The sequence below is a fragment of the Typha angustifolia genome, chromosome 15, assembly GCF_048772165.1.
Source record: "Typha angustifolia cultivar Huaian chromosome 15, ASM4877216v1, whole genome shotgun sequence".
NCBI lineage: Eukaryota > Viridiplantae > Streptophyta > Magnoliopsida > Poales > Typhaceae > Typha > Typha angustifolia.
The window spans coordinates 14,652,696-14,679,976 of record NC_133253.1 but is presented as its reverse complement, the minus strand read 5'-3'; the positions used below and the strand labels follow the sequence as shown (position 1 = coordinate 14,679,976).

The following is a 27,281-nucleotide window of genomic DNA, read 5'->3' as shown; positions in this document are numbered from 1 at the left end:
TCAGTCTCCAACTCCCATGTCGCCTCACCAGATGGATTACCAAGCCACTTAATTAGAATCTCCATCTCTAATCTGGTACAATGTCATCGTCGGTGCCTAGCAAGTACACAAACTGGCTCTACGATCTCTATCTCCTCCAATGGCTCTGGTAGAATTGATTCAACGATCTCATGATCTCTAATACGTTCACTCAGCAATGAAATATGGAAGACAAGATGCACTCTTGACCCTTCTGGCAGCTCCAAAAGATATGCAATCGGACCAATACGCTCCGACACCTGAAACAGACCAAAGTAACGATGTGCTAACTATTGATTACACATCAGACGCAATGTCACCTGTCGATATAGTTGCACCCTTACATCTCGCCTCAATTCTAGCCACATGCAACTTTGAGATATCATCCTATAAGTCCTCAAGACACACTCATGACTAGCCTCTGGAGTTTGGTGGAAGTGCTCCAACAATTTCTGTCGCAATCCCTTATTTGCGGGCACCTAAATGCATCCGTAGTCCAGCAGCAAACCCCGCCTCGATTCTCCAACTCTGGATGGCGCTGCGGATCATCCATCACCTCCTGCAACAATCTCAAAATATCAGGGTCAGATATACATGCATACCTCAGCTTGTCAAGGAAAGGAAAGGTAGGAAAATGAATAGGCTGCAAGCTCGGCCGTATCGGGTTGGCGCGATAGTGCATCCGTCATTCTATTTTCCATTCCCTTTTTGTATTGGATTTCATAATCATACCCCAGCAATTTTGTGACTCATATTTGCTGTGCCGGAGTGTGTATACGCTGTTTCATAAAGTATGGAAGGCTTCTTTAATCCGTTCGGATAATGAATCGTCTACCGATCAAATAAGGCCTCCACTTTGTCACCGTATGTAGAATTTCTAATATCTCTCTCATAAGTCAATAATTGCTGAGATTTTTGAGATAAAGCCTCACTAAGATATGTAATGGGACGTCCTTCTTGTATTAGTACAGCTCCTATGCCAACACCCGACACATCACATTCCACAATGAATTCTTTGGTAAAGTCCGATAGCGCTAATACAGGTGCTATCGTCATGGCTGTTTTTAATTTTTCAAAAGCTGTTGTAGCTTCATCCGTCCATCTACAAGAGTTTGAAAAAACACCCAGACACAGTATGTATCTAAACCCTAGGCAATGATATCACTCCTTTGCTTAAGTAAAAATCGGAAGAAATATTAAAAAGCAAAAGCAGAGATGAACGCCAAAATTAACGTGGAAAAACCCAAACGAGAAAAATCCACGGATCCAAACTCGGATCAAAACTAATCACTAGAATAATGGCAGTTACAAGACTAACTCACAAAACAACCTGTCGATCCTCATGACTTTGTTCTTCTTAGTCTTGCTCGCTAGAACCCACGATTCACTGCTTCTCGTGATTGATATCTAACCTTAGTAGCCCTCGAGATTGATCTTTCATCTAGATAGCCCTTCAGATGAAAGTTTTAAATCTTGTAGAAGAGTCGGACCTTGTTCGTCGAAGAAACGATATAGCCTCAAGAATTCTCCTTCAAATTGCTTCACCAACTACCCTAGAGTTAGAGCATCACAATACTTATATAAGATCTCCAAGATAGAGCCAAATCCAAGTCTTATCCAAACTCACGAAAGTCCAAAAATTGCAAACTTCGTAGGTGTGTTTGAATGCAGCCCGGATGCGTTCGAACGACCTAACTTGATCTCAAATGTGTTCGAACGTGGCGGCTTGATTTTCACAGGTTGCGTTTGAATGGGCAAGCACACTCCTCTGGATGTATGAACACGCTATGAACGTAGCAGTGTGTGTTTGAACGGCCCCATGACTGTGTTCGAACGTGCGTAGAAACAGCACTCTCTATCTGTGTGAATGCCTGTGCTCGCGTTCGAATGCGCTTGTGAACGTTACTCTCTGTCTGTGCGAACGCATACGCTCCTGTTCGAACGCGCTTGTGAACACTACTCTCTGTCTGTGCGAATGCCTGCGCTTGCGTTCGAACGCGCTTGTAAACGCTACTCTCAATCTGTAGGAATACCAGTGTCCGCGTTCGAATGCGCTTGAAAACATCAATTACTGTCTATGCGAATGTGCTGTGAACGCGGTGTGAACGCAATATGAACTCGAAAACTTTTCTCCTTTGATCTTGCAATTCTTCAAACCAAATACTTTCTAGACTTGTATAAATGCTTATGTACATGTATAAAAACACTTAGAATATTTTGTACACAATTGCCAACACTAAAACCTAACAATCTCCCCCTTTGGTAATTTGTGACAAAATATCTAGTTTCTAATAATTACAAAGAACCCTAAATGAGCATTCAACAAGTTTATAAGTTTTAGCACTTCAATCCCTGCAAATAAAAAACGTACCAATCCAAGATCAAGTGAAAATAACTTGAAGTGTAAGATCATACATTCACTAAACAATAATAAAAGTTACTAAACAATTCAAACATAATAATGCATGTCAAGTCACCAATTCAACCACAATAATGCAAGTCAAGTTATCAAGCAAACACAATAATGCAAGTCAAGTCACAAAGCAAATTAACATTCAATGAACTCCCCCTAAACTCCTAAACTCACTCCTTACTCTCCCTAAATACACGATCACATCTAAACTAACTCTCCCCCCTTTTGACACAAATTATCAAATACTAAGATCTAGGAGGAAACTGACAATGGAGGATCGATAACACTGAGTCGAGCATTGTCCCCTGACGAGCTTGCTCAGCCCGTAAGTCATTCACAGCCAACTATAAGTCTTGCACCTGAGTGCTAAGCTAATCAAACCGTTCAGTGAGATACGAAAAATCTCCCTCAAGGTGATATGAGTCATCGTCAGAGTTGTCATCAGAGCTGTCTCGCTGTGATCGACGTTCAGCGACGGAAGAGGAGGTCGGCTTGTAAGGAGACGGTGGATCATGAGCTTGACTCCTCTTAATTGTGATCTGATCCAATAGTTTCTATGCAGTAATTGAAGCTTCTGTGGTGTCCACTCTCACACTACTTTGCATGCACAGTTTGGTGATGAAAATACCAAATGACAAACCTTCACGAGGAGCTTCTTTTTGTGTAGTTAAAATAGAATCATATATTATAGCAACCAAATCAATATAAACCCCTGACAGCATCGCATGAAGGAGGAAGGCTCTGTCATGACTGATACTGGAATGCTGAGTCTTCAGAGTGATATTGTAGAGACAGATGAGATGTAACATGCGAGCCACCAATGTCAGTTTCGCATGTGGCATCATGTTACCTATCCACTCTTCCCCTTGTATTAATACATCACTAGCATAATCTTGAAGAGCAGGAAAAGGATCAGAAGATGGATACTCGAACTCGCCATCAGGAAGTTGGAATTCAGCACGGATGATTTCAGAGTCCAAGTATACGGACACCCCTCGGATGGTGGACTGTATACATCGTTCCAAAAGAGTGGCATTATTGAAAAACTCTCGGACAACCTCCACATACGCTGTCCCGTCCATCTGACACACTGACAGCCATCCTCGTTTAGTGAACATCTTTTCTATCCCTAAAGCGGCAAAATTAGAAATAACAATCGACCCTTCATAGATTATCGGATGAGTTCCAATATTGTGTTTGTATCTCCCTACAGCAATTGATGAAGTGAACTTAGGAGCCGAATATGGTGAGGAAGGCGGCCTTGGCTTCTTGGAAACTGTAACTTTTTTAGGCATTCTAGAGAGAAAAATAAATCACAAGATTCACCACATGCCCAAAGCATACAAAAAATAGCAATAAAGCCAAAAAAATCCTAGAAACCATGAAAGCCCTAAGTGAAATCCATCTTCCACTAGAAAAAGTAAAGTTGTTACGTTCAATCACTCAAGAAACATCAAGATATAAATTCTATCGTGATCAAAACTCGAAAACGCACGAAATCAACCAAGATCAAGAGGCTAATTTTAATAAAAAAAATAAGAATTGTATGCACGATCATACCTCACAAAAAGTGATGAAAATCTTGAAGATTCGGCTGAAAAACTCTAGATCTGGAGGAGAAATAGCCTTTAAAAGAATTTGAAGTAAAAATTTTGGTGAAAAACGTGAAGATTTTGAAGATTTGGGAGAGAGGAAATAAAGGGTTTCTAGGGTTTGGAAGGAGGAAGATGAAACCCTTGGGTTCGAACGCAATATTTAAAGAACCCCCAAGTACGTTCGAACGCATCAGTCTATGCGTTCGAATGCGCTAGTCACCGCGTTCGAACTCAAGAAGCTTGCGTTCAAATGCCATTTTTTTTTAAATCAGTAAAAAAGACTAAAAAATATTTTTGGAGATTCACATCTAAAAATTCAAAATAGATTCAAGACATAGAATATGACAATCAAATGAAATAAGTCATACACAGGTCAATCAAATCATCAAGAGCATATTATGATCAACTCTAATGCATCACTCAAATTATAAATTAATCTTGATTGATTATAATAATATGTATATGCAAGTTGAGCATAAATAACATAAAAAAATCTTCTTAAACAAACTTTCTATTTAAACAATGATCCAACACAGTAGTCAAACCAACTTAGTATATATTTTTGCACTTTCCGACTTATTCTCCATAACATGACAGGAATTTTTCCTGTTATTTTTTTACTGAAGTCATATAGGTGCAAGATGGCTTTCACACTAATTCATTGTAGCCATTTTCATTGATCTTTTATAAACACATTACTGATGACTAAGCATGAGGTCAAATTGTGCAAATCAAAGTCAATAGTAAGCTATTTAAGAAAATATTTCATGATGTTATGCTCACTCAAGAATATATACACATTATGAGTGCATTAAATTTAATTTAATTATTATAGAAGTCAAGAGAGTGAATAAATCAGAAATGATACAATATACTACAAGATAACAAAATTGACTATAATAACTCATAATCAAGAAAAAAAATTATATTTAGATGTCAAGAATATATTTTTGAATCTAGAAGTGCCCCAACTTGTTTCACTATAAATAACCAAATACTAAAAAGAAACTCTTGACAAAACTAGAACTAAAACCAAAAAAAAAATTTAGAGTAAAAGAAAAACCTAAAAAATATGAAAAGAAATAAAAACACGCAAACCAAAACACAAATCCCTAAACAAATCAGTCCAAAGCACAAATCTCTAAAGAAGTATGAAGATACTCAAATCTCTGTATATCTAAAGGTTTTGTAAACAAATCTCCCAACTGTTTCTCCGTCTCAATATGTTCTAGTGCTATTACTTTGTCTTCAACTAACTTCCGTATAAAATAATGTTGGATATCAATGTGTTTTGTACGCGAGTGTTGAACAGAATTTTTCGATATATTAATAGCATTCATATTGTCACAATAAAGCACCATAATATCTTGTTCAATGTCATAATCCTTGACCATCTGTTTCATCCACAATAACTAAAAACAACAATTGCCCGCTGTAATGTACTCGGCCTCTGTAGTAGATAAAGATATCAAGTTTTGTTTCTTACTATGCTAAGCAACTAGATTGTTTCCAACATAGAAACATCCACCTGAGGTACTTTTTCTGTCATCACATGAACCTGCCCAATCAAAATCTATGTATCCCGATATGATAGCACTCGAGTCATAAGTAAACCAGATACCTAAATCAACTATGCCACTGACATATTTTATAATACGTTTCACGGCAAACAAATGTGTCTCCTTAGGTTCAGACTGAAACCTAGCACACACACCAACGCTAAACGTAATGTCTGGTCTACTAGCAGTTAAGTACAAAAGACTACTAATCATGCTCCTATATAGTGTCTGATCAACACTTTTTCTCGAAATGTCCTTTTCTAGTTTGGTAGTTGTATTCATAGGAGTTCTAGCATGTTTTGCGTTTTCTAACCCGAATTTAATCATAAGATCTTTAGCATACTTGGTTTGAGCGATAAAAATCCCTCTCTCCAATTGAGTAATTTGAATTCCCAAAAAGAACTTCAACTCACCCATCATGCTTATCTCAAAATGACTGTGCATGAGATCTTCAAACTCTTTAGCTTAAAGATTGACTCGTTGCTTCAAAGACAATATCATCTACATATATTTGTGCCACAACTAAACTTTTGTTCTCACATCTAATGAACAATATCTTGTCCACTCCCCCTCGAGTGAACCCCGCATCCACTAAAAACGTGATCAACTTCTCTTGGAGCTTGTTTTAGCCCGTAGAGAGTCTTTTTTCAATTTAAAAATATGAGAAGGAAATTTATGATCTTCGAAACCCTTAGATTGTTCCATAAACATCTTCATTTAGGATATCATTCAAGAAAACACTTTTAACATCCATTTGAAACAATTTAAATTTTAAATGACAAGCAATGGTAAGCAATATACGAGTAGACTCTAATCTAGCAACAAATTATAAATGTCTCATCAAAATCTATACCCTCAACCTGAGTGTATCCATGTGCTACTAGTCTAGCTTTATTTTGAACTATGTTGCCATGTTCATCACTTTTATTCTTATATATCCATTTTGTTCCAATTACGTTCAGATTCTTAGGTCTAAGAACTAAATATCAAACATCATTCCTAGAAAATTGATCTAGTTCCTCATGCATAGCATTGACCCAAGAATCATCTAACAATGCTTCCTTCACATTAGGTTCAAAAGAAGATGTATAACACATAAATGATATCTCACTTTGGATTTATCATTTTGTCTTCATTGGTTCATTCACATCTCCAATCACTTGTGACAGTAGATGATTTAGTTTCACTCTGACTGATAGTTCTAGTACGTTGTAGTCATCTTTGTTCATTTCAATCTTGTCCTCGTCCTATTTCTCAATTGCTAGATCAAGCTCCTTTTCAATGTCTTCGCCATGTGTACCTATAGGAACAAAAATAGGAGTAGCTTTAGTTTTGTCAACAGTAGATTCATCTATAATAACATTAGCATTAGTAGATTCCATAACAGTAGAAGTGTCAAGATTGAATACTCTGTAGGCTCTGCTATTATTAGAATACCCTAAGAAGATGCCCTCACAACTCCTAGTGTCGAATTTAGTCAAATGTTCTCGATCACGCAAGATATAGCATTTGCTACTAAATACTCAAAAATATTTAACATTAGGTTTCTTACCTTTCCAGATTTCATATGTAGTCATCTTTGTTACTTGGTATTAGATAAACACGATTTATCACATATACCGTCGTATTAACTGCCTCGGCCCAAAACCTTTGAGGAACTTTTTTAGCGTGAAGCATAACCCTAGCCATTTCCTACACAATATGGTTTTTCTTTTCACAATCCTATTCTGTTGTGGAGTTATAGGAGTTGAAAATTCATGCTAAATACCAAGAAAATCACAAAATATGAAAAAAAAATTATTTTCAAATTCTCTATCATGATCAGAACGAATCCTAGCTAGGGTAGTAGATTTTTCATTCTGCAGTTTCAAGCATAGTGATTTAAAAACTTCAAAGATTTTAGACTTCTCATGTAAAAAGACAACCCAGGTATATCTGGAGTAATCATCAACCATTAAGAATATATACCGTTTACCTCCAAGACTTTTGGTTTTTGTTGGACCCATTAAGTCCATATGAACTAATTATAACACACAGTCAGTGGTAGCTACATTTACTTTCTTGTGTGAGATCCTAATTTATTTTCTAATTTGACACGAATCGCACACTCTTTTTGACATTTCCTTCATCTTAGGTATTCTTCTTACCACTTCTTGTTTGGACAGATTAAATAATTTCTTGTGATTCACATGTCTAAGACATTGATGCCAAAGATCTGCAATATCAAAAGAAGCATTACTATATTTCAGTTTATGTGAAGTTCCAACAACATAATAATTATCAGATGTTCTAGATCCAAAACATATAACATTACCATCATGATCTAGAATAGTACAATCATTTTTGGAGAATTTTATCTCATAATCTTTATTACAAAATTGACTGATGCTTAATAAATTTGCTTTCAAGCCCTTAACATAAAGAACATTTTCAAGAATACGAACACCTGGAGTACTTATCTTTCCCTTACCTATTATCTTGAATGAATTACTATCTCCAAATGTCATAACTCCCCCTTCATATTCTTTGAGATTAGAAAATAAGAATTTATTGCTCGACATATGTCTTGAACAGCCACTATCTAAATACCACAAGTCAAAATTTAAAGCTTTCAAAGCTGTATGCATAACATAACATTTTAAATCACTTTTCTTGACCCATATGGCCTTTGCTTTCACCCCATAAATAAAGACACTCTTAGGTTTTTGTAAAAATTTGCAATGAGGTCGAATATGCCCTAGAATGCCGCAATAAAAGCATGTCGGAATAAACCCTTTTTTACACACCTTTTGTTGAGGAGTGTGTCTAAAGTTTATCTTTGGCACCGTTGAAGATTTACCAGTTTGTTGATTCGACTTCAGTTTAGAGACATTCATCTAGGATTGCTTTGTAAATATGGTTGATGACCTTAGGTTTTCTTTCTTTTGTATACTTGTAGAAACAAAGACAGTTTTATTATTATTTGAATTACCAGTGTATCCAATACCATACCTGTCTTTTCCAGAAATTTGAGCATTTAAAATATCGTCAAGTTTGTTCTTCCCTTTAAGAAATATTACTTCCTTCTGCAATCGCTCTAGTTCAATTTCATCAGCCTTCATCTTATCTTTTGCATTGTCAAGTTGTTGAGTAAGGTTTTTGACACGTTCAAATTCTAATTTGTACTTCTCCTCAAATTGATTTCTTTTTGGTTTGATTACCTTGAGTTGTTAAAGTAGTCTAAGATTACTTTTCTTGAGTTTAAACGACTCTAGGTACAAGTCATTATATGTCTTTTGTATTTCAAATTCATCTTCCTCAATTGGTAACACATTCTGATCATCTGTACTATCAGAATCAACAACAGAGTCAGTATTAAAAAGAGAGAAGACGAAAGCTATAAAGTTTTCTTCGTCTTTCTCAAAATCATCATCGGATTCATCTAAGTCATCCCAAGTGACTTTCACAGCTTTACCCATCTTCTTAAGACGATTAGGGCATTCTTGTGCGATGTGTCCAAAACTAGAAAATTTAAAACATCAAACTTTATTATTAGAATTCTTATTTTTCTATTTCACATTATTGTTGCTCACCCTAGTATTCAAACTCATATAGCATTCTTCTTTTTCACAAAAGCTTTGTTTTTCTCAAGTTTTTCAGCATTCAACTTGTTTGGCTTCCGAAAAAATTTATTGAACTTTTTCACAAACATGGCCAACATCTAAATCACCTTCATCATCAGACTCCTCTAAATTTTGTTCAACAGTAGATAGGGCTATCCGTTTGGACTTCCTCGGTTTTGAAAGACTGGACTCAAACGTTTGTAGATTTCATACCAATTGTTCAACCTTCATAGAATCGATGTCCTTACTTTCCTCAATAGCTGTAACTTTGGCCTGAAACCTTTCTGGGAGAGACCTAAGGATCTTACGAACAATTCTATTTTCAGAAATTTTCTCTCCTAGGTTGAAATTGGAATTGACTATATCACTCATCTTGGCATAAAACTCATAAAATGTCTCATTTTCATCCATACGTAGAGTTTCAAAACTAGTAGTCAACCTTTGAAGTTTCAAAAGTTTTACAGCCATAGTTCCTTCATGAGTAGTTTCTAAGATCGTCCAAGCTTTTTTTGCTATTTCACAAGTAGAAATTCTTCTAAATTTTTCCAAGGAAACACAACTAAAAATTGCATTTATTGCCTTGCTATTCCAGTCAACTTTTTCATAATCTGTCCTATCCCACGACTCAATCAGTTTCTCAACAAGCTTATCATTCACTATGTACATTGGTGCACTCCAACCGTTCACAACGACAATCCATACTCGCTCATCTATAGACTTCAAGTAAGCTCTCATTCTAGCTTTCCAATATCCATAATTTGATTCATCTAGAATAGGAGGTCTAATAGACGATTGTCCATCTCTATGAAAATCTATACCTATCTAATCTCTCTCTAAGGGTGAGAGAACCTGCTCTGATACCAATTAAAAGAACACCCAGACATAGTATGCATCTAAACCCTAGGCAATGATATCACTCCTTTGCTTAAGTAAAAATTGGAAGAAATATTAAAAAGCAAAAGCAGAGATGAACACCAAGATTTTAATGTGAAAAAACCCAAACGGGAAAAAACCATGGATCCAAACTCGGATCAAAACCAATCACTAGAATAATGGCAGTTACAAGACTAACTCACAAAACAATCCATCGATCCTCACGACTTTGTTCTTCTCAGTCTTGCTCGCTAGAACCCACGATTCACCGTTTTTCGTGATTAATATCCAACCTTAGTAGCCCTCGAGATTAATTTTTCATCTAGATAGCCCTTAAGATGAAAGTTTTAAACCTTATAGAAGAGTCGAACCTTGTTCGTTGAAGAAGCGATGTAGCCTTAAGAATTCTCCTTCAAATTGCTTCACCAACTACTCAAGAGTTAGGGAATCATAATACTTATATAAGATTTCCAAGATAGAGCCAAATTTAAGTCTTATCCAAACTCACGAAAGTCCAAAAATTGCAAACTTCGTAGATGCGTTCGAACGCGGCCTGGGTGCGTTCGAACAGGCCCAAGTGCGTTCGAACGCAGTGGCTTGATTTTCACAGGTTGCATTCGAACAACCAAGTACACTCCTCTAGATGTGTGAACATGCTATGAACATAGCAGGGTGCGTTCGAACAGCCCCATGATTGCGTTTGAACGCGCGCAAAAACAACACTCTCTATCTGTGCGAACGCTTGCGCTCGCGTTCGAATGCACTTGTGAACACTACTCTTTGTCTGTGCAAATGCTTGCGTTCCCGTTCGAACGCGCTTGTGAACTCATTTGTGAACGCTACTCTCTGTCTGTGCGAACGGCAGCATCCATGTTCGAACGTGCTTGAAAACACCAGTTACTGTCTGTGAGAACGTGTTGAGAATGCGTTGTGAACGCGGTGTGAATGCGATATGAACTCGAAAAGTTTTTTCCTTTAATCTTGTAATTCTTCAAACCAAATACTTTCTAGACTTGTATAAATGTTCATGTACATGTATAAAAGCACTTATAATATTTTGTACACAATTGCCAACACTAAAAATCTAACAGAGTCCTATTTCAACAAAGAAGTGAGAGGAGCAGCGATCTTGTCATATCTGGCGATGAATCGATGATAATAACCGGTTAGCCCCAAAAATTCTCTTAATCTGGTAGTAGTAATAGGAATAGGCCAAGCGGTCATGTATGCAACCTTTTATGGATCCGCCACTACATCATCCACTGAAATGATGTGGCCTAAATACTCCACTTGTTGTACTCCCCATAGGCACTTAGACTTCTTGATCTTCAATTGGTTTTGATTCAACAAATTCAGCACATCTTTCAAATGCCGCCAATGCTCCAATTTAGTCCTACTATACATCAAAATATCGTTAAAAAATACCAAGATATACCTTCGTAACAGAGGCCGAATATATCATTCATGAGGCCTTGAAAAGTAACTCGAGCATTGGTGAGACCAAAAGGCATCACCTGGAACTCGTAATGCCCGTCCGGGGTTCGAAATGTAGTTTTATGCATATCTGCCGGGTGAACTCTAATTTGATGATACCCAGCCCTCAAGTCAAGCTTACTAAATATAGTTGCCCCTACAAGCTCGTCCAGCAACTCCTCGATAACCGGAATGGGATACCGGTCCTTGACAGTAATAGTGTTTAGTGCCCGACAGTCGACACAAAATGCCATGTTCCGCCCTTTTTCCGCACTAATAGCACAGGGGATCAGTATGCGCTATAACTTGGTTGAATGAGGCCTTGCTCTAACATCTCAGTTACCATCTTTGAAATAACTTCATTTTGCACATGTGGATACCGATATGGCCTTACGTTTGCTAGTATAGCCCCGGGTACAATCTCTATGCGATGGTCCGCCGCTCTCCTCAGTGGCAACTCCTGTGGCTCCTCAAACAGTCCAGAAAAGTTATCTAATAAATTAGACAATTTAATGATAGTACCTAAACTCGTTTGAGGTTTATCTTCTATTGGTCCTAACTAAATAAGATATGCCAAATCATACGCACAAGACAGCCCCACCATAGGCTGCATCGCAGAAATCGGCGAAGACCTAACACTATCAAGCCGCACATCTTTGTTTCCTTGTTTATATTTCATCCACATGCTCCGGAAATCAAATGTGACGGGTCACAAACTCTGTAACTACTAAGCACCAAGGACAATGTCCGCTCCTCGTAGCGCCAACAGATATAAGTTCACAATGATGTCGTATTCACCATGGTTGGTTCGGCATCCAAACCCAATCTCCCGAATCGATGAGGATGTGCACACAATACTTTCTAAGGAGTCCGTCTACCCGTAACGTCCTCGGTGCGGAAGTACCCGAATATGCATGCACCGTTCTAGGTGTAAACTACTCATCTTGGTTGCCCCAATTATTTGTCGCTGCCATCCTTAGAGCCCTATGCTTTTGTTCCATCTTCACGACCTTTTCAAAGGCCTCCTCTAGAGTAGTAGGACATAGATAAGTTCTAGAACCAATTTGGTAAGCTCTTGTTAGGTTTTTTATTTATTGGCAATTTTGTACAAAATATTCTAAGTGTATTTTTTCATGTATATTAGCTTTACACAAGTCTAGAATATCACTGGTGTGAAGAATTGCAAGATCATTGGAGAAAAGCCGTCGCGTTCTCACTGCGTTCACAAACGTGTTCGAACGCGAAATCTGCGTTCACACAGACAGAGAGCCGCGTTCACAAGCGCGTTCGAACGCGGGCACTATGTTCACACAGATAGAGAGCCGCGTTCACAAGCGCATTCGAACGCGGGCACTGCATTCACATAGATAGAGAGCCGCATTCACAAGCGCGTTCGAACGCGGGCACTGCGTTCACATAGACAGAGAGCCGCGTTCACAAGCGCGTTCGAACGCGGGCACTACGTTCACACAGATAGAGAGCCACGTTCACAAACGCGTTCGAACGCGGGTACTGCTTTCACACAGACCGAGAGCAGCGTTCACAAACGCGTTCGAATGCAACCTGATGAATTCAAGCTGTCGCGTTCGAACGCACTTGGGCCCGTTCGAACGCACCTGAGATTAAGTTAGGCCGTTCGAACGCACTCGGGCCGCGTTCGAACGCACCTATGAAGTTTGCAATTTATTGGATTTTCGTGAGTACGATTATGACTTGGATTTGGCTCTATCTTGGAGATCATATATAAGGATAGTGTTGCCCTAACCTAGGGGAGTTAAAGAAGATTATTCAAGGAGACTTTTTGGAGGCTACATTGGTTCTTCAATAAACAAGGCCCTTCGTATCTATAAATTTTAATCTTTCGTCTTAAGGGCTATCTAGACGAAAGATCAATCTCGAGGGCTACTGAGATTGGACTTCAATCACAAGAAGCAGTGAATCGTGAGTTCTAGCGATCAAGACTAAGAGGAACAAAGTCGTTTGGATTGACGGGTTGTTTTGTGAGTCAATCTTGTAACTGCTACTATCATAGTGATTGGTTTTGATCCGAGTTTGGATCCGTGGTTTTTTTCCCGTTTGGGTTTTCCACGTTAAAATCTTGGCGTTCATCTTTACTTTCGTTTTTAATATTTCTTCCGACTTTTACTTAAGCGAACGAGAAATATCATTGCCTAGAGGTTAGATACATACGTGTGTCTAGGGGTTTTTCAATTGGTATCAGAGCAGGTTCTCTCACTCTTTGGGAGAGATCAGATAGGCATGGATTTTCATAGAGATGGACCCTCATCTATTAGACCTCCTATTCTAGATGAATCAAATTATGGATATTGGAAAGCTAGGATGAGAGCTTATTTGAAGTCTATAGATGACCGAGTATGGATGGCCATTGTGAACAGTTGGAGTCCACTAATGTACATGGTGAATGATGAGTTAGTTGAGAAACCAACTGAGTCATGGGATAAAACAGATTATGAAAATATTGGCTGGAATAGCAAAGCTATAAATGCAATTTTTAGTTATGTTTCCTCGGAAGAATTTAGAAGAATATCTACTTGTGAAATAGCAAAACAAGCCTGGATGATCTTAGAAATAACTCATGAAGGTACTATGGCTATAAAACTTTCGAAACTTCAGAGGTTGACTACTAATTTTGAAACCCTACGTATGGAGGAGAATGAAACATTTGATGAATTCTATGCAAAGTTAAGTGATATAGTCAACTCCAGTTTCAACCTAGGAGAGAAAATTCCTGAAAATAGAATTGTCCGTAAGATCCTTAGGTCTCTTCCAGAAAGGTTTTAGGCGAAAGTTACAGCTATTGAGAAAAGTAAGGACATTGACTCTATGAAAGTTGAACAATTGGTAGGAAATCTATAAACATTTGAGTCCAGTCTTTCAAAACCGAGGAAGTCCAAAGGGATAGCTCTATCCACTGTTGAACAAAATTTAGAGGAGTCTGAAGATGAAGGTGATTTAGATGTTGAGATGTTGGCTATGTTTGTCAAAAAGTTCAATAAATTCTTTCGGAAGCCAAACAAGTTTAATACTGAAAAGTTTGAAAAAAACAAAACTTTTGTGAAAAAGAAAAATACTGTGACTTCGAATATAGGTGGTAGCAACAACAATGTCAAACATAAAAATAATAATTCTGAGAATAAAGTTCAATGTTTTGAATGTTCTGGTTTTGGACACATCGCACAAGAATGCCCTAATCGTCTTAAGAGAAAGGGCAAAGCTATGAAAGTTACTTGGGATGATTCAGATGAATCTAATGATGATTCTGAAAAAGACGAAGAAAACTTTGTAGCCTTTGCCTCTTCTCTGCTTAATACTGACTCTGTTGATGATACTGATAGTACAGATGATCTTGATATGCTACCAGCTGAGGAAGATGAATCTGAAATTCAAAAGGCATATAATGACTTGTACTTGGAGTCGTTTAAACTCAAGAAAAGCAATCTTAGACTACTTCAACGACTCAAGGAAATTGAATCAGAAAGAATTCAATTTGAGGAGAAGTACAAATTGGAGCTTGAACGTGTCAAAGACCTTTCTGAACAACTTGACAATGCGAAAAATAAAATGAACAGTGCGTCTTTCGACATTGCAGATCTTTGGCATCAACGTCTTGGACATATGAATCACAATGAATTATTTACTCTATCCAAACATGAAGTGGTAAGAGGAATACCTAAGATAAAAGAAATGTCAAAAAGAGTGTGTGGTTCGTGTCAAATTGAAAAACAAATTCGTATCTCATACAAGAAGGTAAATACAGCTACCACTGACTATGTGCTACAATTAGTTCACATGGACTTGATGGGTCCAACAAAAACTGAAAGTCTTGGAGGTAAACGCTATATATTCTTAATGGTCGATAATTACTCTAGATATACCTGGGTTGCCTTTCTACGTGAGAAGTCTGAAACCTTTGAAGTTTTTAAATCACTGTACTTAAAATTGCAGAATGAAAAATCTACAACCCTAGTTAGGATTCGTTCTGATCATGGTAGAGAATTTGAAAATGAAAATTTTTCTATATTTTGCGATTCTCTTGGTATTCAACATGAGTTTTTAGCTCCTATAACTCCACAACAGAACGGGATTGTTGAAAGAAAAAATCGAGTTGTGTAGGAAATGGCTAGGGTTATGCTTCATGCTAAAAAGGTTACTCAAAGGTTTATGAAATCTGGAAAGGTAAGAAACCTAGTGTTAAATATTTTTGAGTTTTTGGTAGTAAATGTTATATCTTGCGTGATCGAGAATATTTGACTAAATTTGACACTAGAAGTAGCGAAGGCATCTTCTTGGGGTACTCGAATAATAGTAGAGCCTACAGAGTATTTAACCTTGAAACTTCTAATGTTATGGAATCTGCTAATGTTATGATAGATGAATCCTCGACTGACTTAACTAAAGCTACTTCTATTTCTGTTTCTGCAGATACATATTACGAAGAAATAGGAAAGGAGCTTGATCTGGAAATTGAGAATCAGGACGAGGACAAAGTTGAAATGAACAAAAATAACTGCAACGTATTGGAACCATCTGCTAGAGTGAAATCAAATCATCCACTGTCACAAGTGATCGGAGACGTGAATGGACCAATTAAGACAAGACGACAAATCCAAAGTGATGTATCATTTACTTGTTATACATCTTCTTTTGAACCTAAAAATATGAAGGAAGCATTGTTAGACAATTCTTGGATAAATGCTATGCATGAGAAATTAGAGCAATTTTCTAGGAATGATGTTTGGTATTTAGTTCCTAGACCTAAGAATGTGAACGTTATTAGAACAAAATGGATTTACAAAAATAAAAGTGATGAACATGGCAATATAGTTCGAAATAAAGCCAGACTAGTAGCATAGGGATACACTCAGGTTGAGGGTATAGATTTTGATGAGACATTTGCTCCTGTTGCTAGATTAGAGTCTATTCATATACTGCTTGCCATTGCTTGTCATTTAAAATTTAAATTGTTTCAAATTGATGTTAAAAGTGCTTTCTTAAATGGTATCCTGAATGAAGATGTTTATGTGGAACAACCTAAGGGTTTCGAAGATCAAAAATTTCCTTCTCATGTTTTTAAATTGAAAAAGGCTCTTTACGGGCTAAAACAAGCTCCAAGAGCTTGGTATGAGAAGTTGACCACCTTTTTAGTGGATGCGGGGGAGTGAACAAGACATTATTCATTAGACGTGAAAACAAGAGTTTAGTTGTGGCACAAATATATGTGGATGACATTGTCTTCGAGGCGACGAGTCAATTATTAGCTAAGGAGTTTGCTGATCTCATGCACAGTCATTTTGAGATGAGTATGATGGGTGAGTTGAAGTTCTTTTTAGGGCTTCAAATTACTCAATTGGAGAGAGGGATTTTTATCGCTCAAACCAAGTATGCTAAGGATCTTGTGACTAAATTTGGTTTATAAAATGCAAAACATGCTAGAACTCCTATGAGTATAACTACCAAACTAGGTAAGGACATGTCAGGAAAAAGTGTTGATCAGACAGTGTATAGGAGCATGATCGGTAGCCTTTTGTACTTAACGACTAGTAGACCTGACATTGCATTTAGTGTCGGTGTATGTACTAGGTTTCAGTCTGAACCCAAGGAGTCACATTTGTTTGCTGTGAAACGTATCATAAAATATGTCAGTGGTACAGTTGATTTAGGTATCTGGTTTACTTATGACTCGGGTGCTATTATATCGGCATACACGGATTCTGATTGGGCAGGTTCATGTGATGATAGAAAAAGTAATTCAGGTGGATGTTTTTATATTGGAAACAATCTGGTTGCTTGGCACAGTAAGAAACAAAACTCGATATCTTTATCTACTGCGGAGGCCGAGTACATTGCAGCAGGAAGTTGTTATTCTCAGTTACTATGGATGAAACAGATGGTTAAGGATTATGGCATTGAACAAGATACTATGGTGCTTTATTGTGACAACATGAGTGCTATAAATATATCAAAAAATCCTGTTCATTTTATATGCGAGTTAGTTGAAGACAAAACAATAGCACTAGAACATGTTGAGACGGAGAAACAGTTGGGTGACTTGTTTACAAAACCTTTAGATTTACAGAGATTTGAGTATCTTCATACTTCTTTAGGGATTTGATCTTTGGACTGATTTTATTGGGATTTGTGTTCTTTTTAGTTTGCGAGTTTCTTTTGTTTCATTTTTTTTTAGGTTTTCATTTACTCTGAAATTTTCTTTGGTTTTAGTTTCAGATTTATCGAGAGTTTTTGTCATAAAAAAAAAACATTGATGCACTCCTAGATTCAATAATATACTCTTGACATAAAAATATGATTTTTCTCTTGATTATGAGTTATTATAGTCAATTTTGTCATCTTGTAGTATATTGTTTCAATTTTGATTTTGTCACTCCCTCGACTTCTATAATAATAAATTTTTAATGCCTCATAATGTATGTGTATTCTTGAGTGAGCATGATATCATGAATATTTTTTTTAAATAGCTCTCTATTAACTTTGATTTGCACAGTTTGACCTCATGCTTAGTTATCAAATATATTTTTATAAAAGATCAATGAAAAGGGCTACAATGAGTTAGTGTGAAAGCCGTCTTGTTTCGAGTTCAGTTTGACTCAGTACATTATTTGCAAATTTAAAAAAAAATGATATATGTGAATTTCTTCTTGCACATCGTTTGATTTGTACTATAAGAAAAGTGCTACCTACTCATGTGTGAAAGCCATCATTGCACATATATGTTTCAATAAAAAAAAATACAGGAAAAATTCCTGTTGTATTATAGAGAATAAGTCAAAAAGTGCAAAATTTCTATACTAAGTCGGTTTGACTACTGTGTTGCATCATTGTTTATATAGTAAAGTTTGTTTAAGAAGATTGGTTCATGTTATCTATGCTCATCTTGCATATGCATATCGTTATGATCAATCAAGATTAATGTAATTTTGAGTGATGCATTCGAATTGATTATAATATGCTTTTGATGATTTGATTGATCTTGTATGACTTATTTTATTTGATTGTCATATTCTATGTCTTGAATATATTTTGGAATTCTAGAAGTGCATCTTCAAAAAGATTTTTAACTTGTTTTTAGTTAAAAAAATAAAAAATAAAAAAAAATAATAAAATAAAGGGCGTTCGAACGAGGATTCTTGAGTTCGAACGAGGATTCTTGAGTTCGAACGCGGCGTGTTCGAACGCGCGGACTGGTGCGTTCGAACGCATGCGTGGGTTCTTTAAATATTGCGTCCGAACCCAAGGGTTTCATCTTTCATTCTCCAAACCCTAAAAACCCTTCATTTTTCCCTTCTCAAATCTTCAAGATCTTGGTGTTTTTCATCGAATTTTTCACTTCAAATCCTTTTTGGGGGTAGATCTCCTCCGGATCTAGTGTCTTTCAACCAAAATTTTGAGTTTCTCCCCACATTTCCAAGGTATGATCATCCATTATTTTCTTAGTTTTTTTTTTCAATAAACATGCTTGATCTTGAGTGATTTGTGCGTTCTCAACTTTTGATCACGTTAATGTTAAACTCTTGATGGTTCTTGTGAGATTGAACGTGATATCTTAGCGTTTTTCAAGTGCAAGATGTTTTTCCTTTTGGGGCTTCATGGTTTCTACCATTTTTTTTGGATTTCTTGCTAATTTTTTTGGTTGCTTTCGGCATGTATTGAATATTGAAACGTGTTTTCTTTTCAAGAATGCCTAAGAAAACGACGGTGACCAAGAAACCAAGGCCGCCTTCCTCGCCATCCTCGGCTCCCAAGTTTTCTTCAACAACGGCTGCGGGTCGTTACAAGCATAATTTTGGCACCCGTTCTGTTATCTGTGAAAGACCTGTGGTTATATCTGATTTTTCTGAGTTGGGGATTGAACAGATCTTTACTGAACGAGGATGGTTATCAGTGTGTCGGATTAGCGGGACTGCTTATGTGGAAGTTGTTCGAGAATTCTTTAGTAATGCCACGATTTTTGATCACTGTATACGTTCTACTGTTCGTGGTATATCTATATACCTGGATTCCGATGTTATTCGTGCTGAACTGAGTCTGCCTGATGGTGAGTTTCAGTATCCGACGTCTGCTCCACTCCCTAATATAAATGACTATGTCGGTACAATCCTGATCAAAGGGGAACGTTGGAAAGGTAACATGATGCCGCATGCAAGGCTGACATCTATGGCTCGCATGCTTCACCTCTTTTGTCTGTACAATGTCACCCCCAAGACTCAACATTCCAGCATTAGTTTGGATCGTGCGTTCCTTCTTCATGCCATGTTATCGGGAGTCTCTATTGACTTAGCTGCAGTGATCTATGATTCGATTCTCTCAGCTGCATAGAAAGAAGCACCTCGTGAGGGATTACCTTTTGGCATTTTTCTTACCAATTTGTGCACTCAGAGTGGGGTGCGAGTAGATGCTTCGAAACCTTCTCTTACTTCGCAGAAACCATTGGATCGGATTACTCTGAAGCGGAGTCAAGCTCACGACCAGACGTCTCCTCTCAAACCATCCTCTTCCGCTGCTGGTCGGTCATCGCATCTCGACAGTTCTGATGATAGCTCTGCCGATGACTCATCTCCCACTGAGGGGGAGTTACCATAGTACTCGGACCGGTACGATCAACTTAGTACTCAAGTGCAGGATCTCCATTCCGCAGTGCATGATCTACGTACTGAGCAAGTCCGTCAGGGAACTGTACTTGATTCTGTGTTGACGATTCTTCATCATCAGTTTCCTCTGAGTTCCTAGTCTTTGGCATTTGTGCCAAAAAGGGGGAGAGTGTCTCAGTGTTTAGGTGTCTAGGTGTGTAGGGGGAGTATGGGCATAGGGGGAGTTTAGTGGAGTTTACTTAATGGTTGAACTTTGCTTTGTCTTAGTGTCGTTGGCATTTGAACTTAACTTGAAGTAATTGTGATAACGTGTGTTTAATCTTTGTCTGTTTAAATTTTTGCTCTTGTGATAACTTGTGTTTTGATTTTTTTTTATTTCAAGTTATTTTTACTTGATCTTGGATTGGTATATGTTTCCTTGCAGGGATTGATGTGCAAAATATTCTAGACTTGTTGATTGCTCAGTTTGAAGTCATTGTAATATCTTGTAACCTAGGTGTTTTGTCACAAATTGCCAAAGGGGGAGATTGTTAGGTTTTTTATTTGTTGGCAATTTTGTACAAAATATTCTAAGTGTATTTTTTCATATATATGAGCTTTACACAAGTCTAGAATATCACTAGTGTGAAGAATTGCAAGATCATTGGAGAAAAGCCGTCGTGTTCTCACCGCGTTCACAAACGCGTTTGAACGCGAAATCTGTGTTCACATAGACAGAGAACCGCGTTCACAAGCGCGTTCGAACGCGGGCACTATGTTCACACAGATAGAGAGCCGCGTTCACAAGCGCGTTCGAACGCGGGCACTGCATTCACACAGACAGAGAGCCGCGTTCACAAGCGCGTTCGAACGCGGGCACTACGTTCACATAGAGAGAGAGCCGCATTCACAAGCGCGTTCGAACGCGGGCACTGCGTTCACACAGACAGAGAGCCGCGTTCACAAACGCGTTCGAATGCGGGTACTGCGTTCACACAGACCGAGAGCAGCGTTCACAAATGCGTTCGAATGCAACCTGAAGAATTCAAGCTGTCGTGTTTGAACGCACTTGGGCCCGTTCGAACGCAACTGAGATTAAGTTAGGCCGTTCGAACGCACTCGGGCCGCGTTCGAACGCACCTATGAAGTTTGCAATTTATTGGATTTTCGTGAGTACGATTATGACTTGGATTTGGCTCTATCTTGGAGATCATATATAAGGATAGTGTTGCCCTAACCTAGGGGAGTTGAAGAAGATTATTCAAGGAGACTTTTTGGAGGCTACATCGGTTCTTCAATAAACAAGGCCCTTCGCATCTACAAATCTTAATCTTTCGCCTTAAGGGATATCTAGACGAAAGATCAATCTCGAGGGCTACTGAGATTGGACTTCAATCATAAGAAGTAGTGAATCGTGGGTTTTAGTGATCAAGACTAAGAGGAACAAAGTCGTTTGGATCGACGGGTTGTTTTGTGAGTCAGTCTTGTAACTGCTACTATCATAGTGATTGGTTTTGATCCGAGTTTGGATCCGTGGTTTTTTTCCCGTTTGGGTTTTCCACGTTAAAATCTTGGCGTTCATCTCTACTTTCGTTTTTAATATTTCTTCCGACTTTTACTTAAGCGAACGAGAAATATCATTGCCTAGAGGTTAGATACATACGTATGTCTAGGGGTTTTTCAGCTCTGATACCAAATTGATAGGCTCTGATACCAATTGTTAAGCTTTGATACCAAATTGATGGGTTCTTATACTAAAAGATTGGCTACTAAACAATTCCTTAAGATCTGAATTTATTGCAGAAAACAGTTCGTGTAATTGTGGGAAAATATTCGTCAAATATTTTTCGGTAGTCAGAAAATTATGAAACAAATTGGATTAGATCTGTAACTTCCTGATTTACAACTTTCGTATTACGCCCTTAGCAGATTCGAACTGAAACTGGAATAAAAATATGAAATAATGTGGGTGATGGTGGTGGTGATGGGTGGAGAAGATGTTAGGGTTACGGATGGGTATAAAGATGAGGGTGGATTATGGATGTGATTAAGAGAAGTAGACGAAGGAAACGAAGTGGTCGAGATCTCAAAGAAGAAGGGTGGCTCGACAATCGAGGGAGATTAGAAGTTAGGAGAAACCTTGCCAACAGTAGAAGTGGAAAGATGGTGAAGAGAGAGGAGAGAGAAGTCTAGAGAGAAGATAGGAGGCAAGAAATCAATAATCCAATTCCATAATGAAGTTGGCTGCCATTCACATATTTATAGAGGTTAGCCAACAAGTCTTAAAACAATATGAAACCCTAACAAACCAATTAAACCAGTATTTCTTATCTTCTCCGATTACCTCTCGGATTAAGCTTTCATTTTGTCACATATAGATTCCAAATCTAGAGAAGTCATAAATATTAAAATTGTAGATTTGGAGGTTAGCAACCTTATTCAACTAGTTTGATATTATTTGGATATTTATAAAATATTCTACGAATATTTTCCTAAAATTACGTAGAGTTACATTTAGCTAATTAAATAAATCTTAACTAAGTGCATCAACTTGGTAGTTTGAGATGATGCATATCATGCGGTATAGTGTTAATATATCCTATGGGCGGAGCTCGGTGAGAGCTTGAGTTTGAGGACTTGATAGTCTAAATTGATATATGGTAAGTTATTGGTTGTTAATGCATATGTGTGTTAGATGAATATGATAAGTAAGGTATATTTCTCTACATTAGACAAATTGTGTTGAGTCGTTCTCATATTAATGTATCTATATTAAATTTGGAAGAACTACGTGTTGAGGGTCTGAGGATCACTAAGATGGAAGTATCAACCTTGAAGGTCATTAAGGTTTATAAACCTATCGTGAGAAGTAGTGTGTCGTGGGGTTTAGCAAGCAAGGTCGGCACAAATTGAATCAGAAGAATCGATAGGTAATTTGTAAGCTTCTCGTTAATTGTTATATGTTTTAGTGATTGGTTTCGATCCAAATTTGGATATGTAGTTTTTTATCCGATTTGAAGTTTTTTTAGGTAAAAATTTTTGTATTTGCGATTAATTTTTTCACATTTTGTTTTCCGTATATTATCATCAATAACGTGTGATATATCCTATCTCCTAGTGCATTAATTACATATTTCAATAGGTATCAAAACATAACTAAGTATTCATGTAAGTTTATTTTTTTTAAATAGTATCGAGTATATATAAGTATTTGCGTAAGTTTTATTTCTTTTCAAATTGTCCAATCATAAATGAGTTGAGATTTTAAATACAAATATGACCAGTTTAATAATCAAAGATAGATGAGTCAATTGCTTATAATTCAATCTAATTATGTTAACCTAAACCAATTTAAGGCTACCCTTTGGATTTGTATCAAATAAAAAGTTACTACCCTTGGTGGATGATCAAGTAGCCTAGTTCCAAATCCTACCCATATGCTCGACTAAAAGGTTTATAATCCTTTCTTCACTTTTGTTTTCTCCTACTATTTCTCCCTTGCCCCTTAATTTTATTTTAGCTTCCCTTTCCTCTGCTTTGGTAATTTGCGAAAAACAAAAGATTTGTGCTTTTTTTCGAGACATCAAATCCATTTTGCATTTTCTTTACATATCTAGTTATTTTAATATATTATACCCAAATTGTTCTCAATACATATAAAAATGAGAGAGAAAATCGTGCAATATATTTATTAGCTGCATTAAATATACTAGCTTACAGTCTATTAGACATACATGAACTTCATAGTAAATTAAAAAATAAACTCAATGTTCTATTGTGCGCTACTGCATAACTTAATTACTAATACGTTAGAAAACTTCGAAATATATCAAAAAGTTATGAAATATATCAAAAAGTTCGAAATATAATTAAATATCTCTAACTGATATGAGTTATTGCATAACTTAATAATACATTGAAGAACTTTAGAATATATTAGAAAACTATGAAATATAGTGTACTTGGATGGATTAGATATCTCTGTTAGTGTTTAACTTGCATGTTAGATGGCAAAGTTTCATGAGCAAAAGCACATTCAATTATGTGTACAGCCTTAAAACTTATGAACATACTATAAGGGACATATAACTTAGAATAACAATTGAAGCAAACATTGCTTCAGGTTGAAGAATTCAGCCTTCAGTCTGCGCAAAACCGTGGAAAACAAAGAAGGCCGCAGCCAGTACTGTTTAAAATAGATACAAGTAATTGTCCAATTTAACAATGTGGCATGTAATGCTTACTTTAGAAATCAACGGCCATTGTTTAAAAAAAATCCTCGAAACAAACTCGTGGCTAATCAATGAAGAAATTTAGAAAGAGAACAAGCCTAGGTGGCATTGAAAAGTAGTTAAAGATAATGCACACAATGACAATTTGATAGGTGAGAAAAATGTCTTACCTACAGATACAGATACAGTTACGTTCGAAGATGTCGTTTAGAGTAAAGTTCTTCCTTGTGCTCAAGTACTGTTTCATTAGTCCAGCAGTCATGTTCTCACATAAAAAATCGCCCTACGTACCTTTCGCCGTGGACATCCTAAGCTTTCAAGCCCTCTGAAATTTATCTGGGTAAAAGGATGTGAAGAAAACCTTGTTAGCCTTCATGTTAATCAGACATGGTATGAGGCAAAGAGGCTTAAAAGTGATGACAGAAGGATAGAGAGCACAAAGGAGTAAGATACACCGATCGCCATGCATCTCATCATCTGTGCTCTCTATCTTCTGTCAACATCATCACCACATAACCTCCTATACCATGAGACGGAAAGCATAAAATTAACTAGAACAAAGCATAGAAAGGGAGCTATAAAGAGAAGAATGAGGAAAGCTCAAGAAGTAACAAGATTTCTCCATTCCTCCCCCCATATTAAATAAGGTTGCAGGAGAAAAGGCTTTCTTTTAGGAGGTACAATGATCTCTCCCAGCTACGTGGAGGTAAAGTAGTTTTCTCTTCAAAGAAAAGGTATGCATCCTGGTTGGTTCCAGCCTTCAGGTTGGAACCTAATCATCTTTCATTTGGTTTGACATAATCATTTCTCTTTCTATTAAAAAAATAGAAAAAACTTTCTCTGATTTGATGTGCTAGCCCCTATTCTCCACATGATATCACATGATAACTAATTTTAGGAGGTATACTTATCATGTCAAGAGACATGAAACATTGATTGCTCACCTGCTTCCAGTGACTGCTCATGTCTTTGGTGCCTCTCTTATTGACATGTTTGCTTCATGTATTTTGGCCAACACTTTTACCATTCAAATTACTTAAAGGTAAAAGAAGATTCCAGTTAGCTTCTTTTTCTTAGGAAAAGGATGGTGTTTTCTTTTTGCAAATAATCCCTATAATATGATTATATTGCAGATACCCATGTCTTACATGGATCTGCATGCAGCACCTGCTTTATGATTTTATGTACCAGATAACCTTCTGGCATTATCTAGTTAATCGTCACTAAAGGTCATAACACTACAATTTTATCAATCAAAATCCAAACAAAGCTATTAATATGTGAATCAGATATTGGATAAATCCGCAATTGATATATACACTGTGGGGTAAAAAAATTTATAGCAGTAAAAAATATACCATACTGTGGAGATATCTTTTGAGAAAAACATTGAGACCCCCGTATAAAATTAAGCAGAAAAAATGTGCTTATCCTGAGATATTCTACTATTATTTATGATATTTCCTGCATATATGAATAGAAAGATCTTGATTCTGATACACTACTTCAAGCCAGAGCCAAGATAAATAAATTGAATCCGGTGGTAACTTTCTAGCGCACGTCATGTTAGTGTTTGATGATCAGTACTTTTCTCGTACAACAGCTATAGAGAAGAACATGAAAGAAGAGAGAACATGAATGATTAAAAGTTGCTTCTTAACGACGTATAACTACCAACCATTTCTAACGACATATAACTACAACAACTTTTTGGTTTCGCGAGCGTTACTTTAATCCATACACAGCATCAGAGATTGATGTGTTAGATAAAATACTTTCTCTAACACATCAAGCCTTGGTCGCACTGAGAAGTAGTTACCAATATGTACACAAAACTATTTGATAGTAAAGAAAAATGTTTTATCTACAGATACTGTTATAGAAGAAGATGTCGTTTAGCGTAAAGTCCCTACTTGTGCTCAAGTACTGTTACATTGGTCAACCAGTCATATTCTCACATAAAAGATATTGAGAAAAGGAGTGCCAAGGGAGAGAATAATCAAACAGCTCATGCAACTGAAACGACGGAAGCAACAATAAAGATCGATCGCAAACCGTAAGTGTTTCTTTCTCCATTTGTCGCTCTAGCTTCCGCCCTTGACATCCTAAGCTTTCGAGCCCTTCATCAATTTTATCTGAGTAAAAGGATGTGAAGCAAACCTTGTTAACCTCCATGTTAATCAGACATGGTATGAAGCAAAGAGGCTTAAAAGTGATGACAGAAGGATAGAGATCACAAAGGAGAGGAGTGAGATACACCGATCTCCGTGCATCTAATCATCTGTGCTGTCTATCTTCTGTCAACATCAGCACCACCTAACCTCTTATACCATGAGAAGGAAAGCGTAAAATTAAGTAGAAGAGAACATAGAAAGGGAGCTATAAAGAGAGGAATGAGAAAAGCTAATGGGAAAATCATGTGGCATGTGAAAGCTCATGAAGTAACAAGAATTAAATAAGGTTGCAAGAAAAAGGCATTCTTTTCGGAGGTATGATGAGCTCTCCCAGCTAGGCGGAGGTAAAGTAATTTTCTCTTCAAAGAAAAGGTATGGATCCGGGTGAATTGGTTTCACGCTTCAGGTTGGTCCTACATGTTCTGAACCTAACCATCTTTGATTTTGCTTGACGTAATCTTTTCTCTTTCTACTTAAAAGAAAAAATTTCTCTGATTTGATGTGCCAGCTCCTCTTGTCCACATGATATCTGATGATATCTAACGTTGGGACGTTTTTATTGTGCAACTACAATAGAGAAGTTGCACACCTCTCTCTAAGACGTTCGTGGAACGTCTGGCGGCCACAAGAACATTGAAGAAGAAAGAAAAGGAATGATTGAACATGCTTCTCTTTCCCTCTTAACAGTTAGAGTGTTGATATATTTTGATATATTAGACAAATTGCTAGCCCTCAC

General features: G+C 37.1%; 1 long non-coding RNA gene across 1 annotated transcript; it reads right to left on the bottom strand.

Annotated features, from left to right (window-relative positions):
• LOC140778932 (uncharacterized) lies at positions 1 to 26,964 on the bottom strand. The gene is made up of 3 exons (XR_012107265.1): positions 24,542 to 26,964; positions 363 to 577; positions 1 to 278 (listed from the first exon to the last, which is right to left on the bottom strand). It is a non-coding gene; the product is annotated as an uncharacterized lncRNA (long non-coding RNA).
• Positions 26,965 to 27,281: the final 317 nt, after the last annotated feature.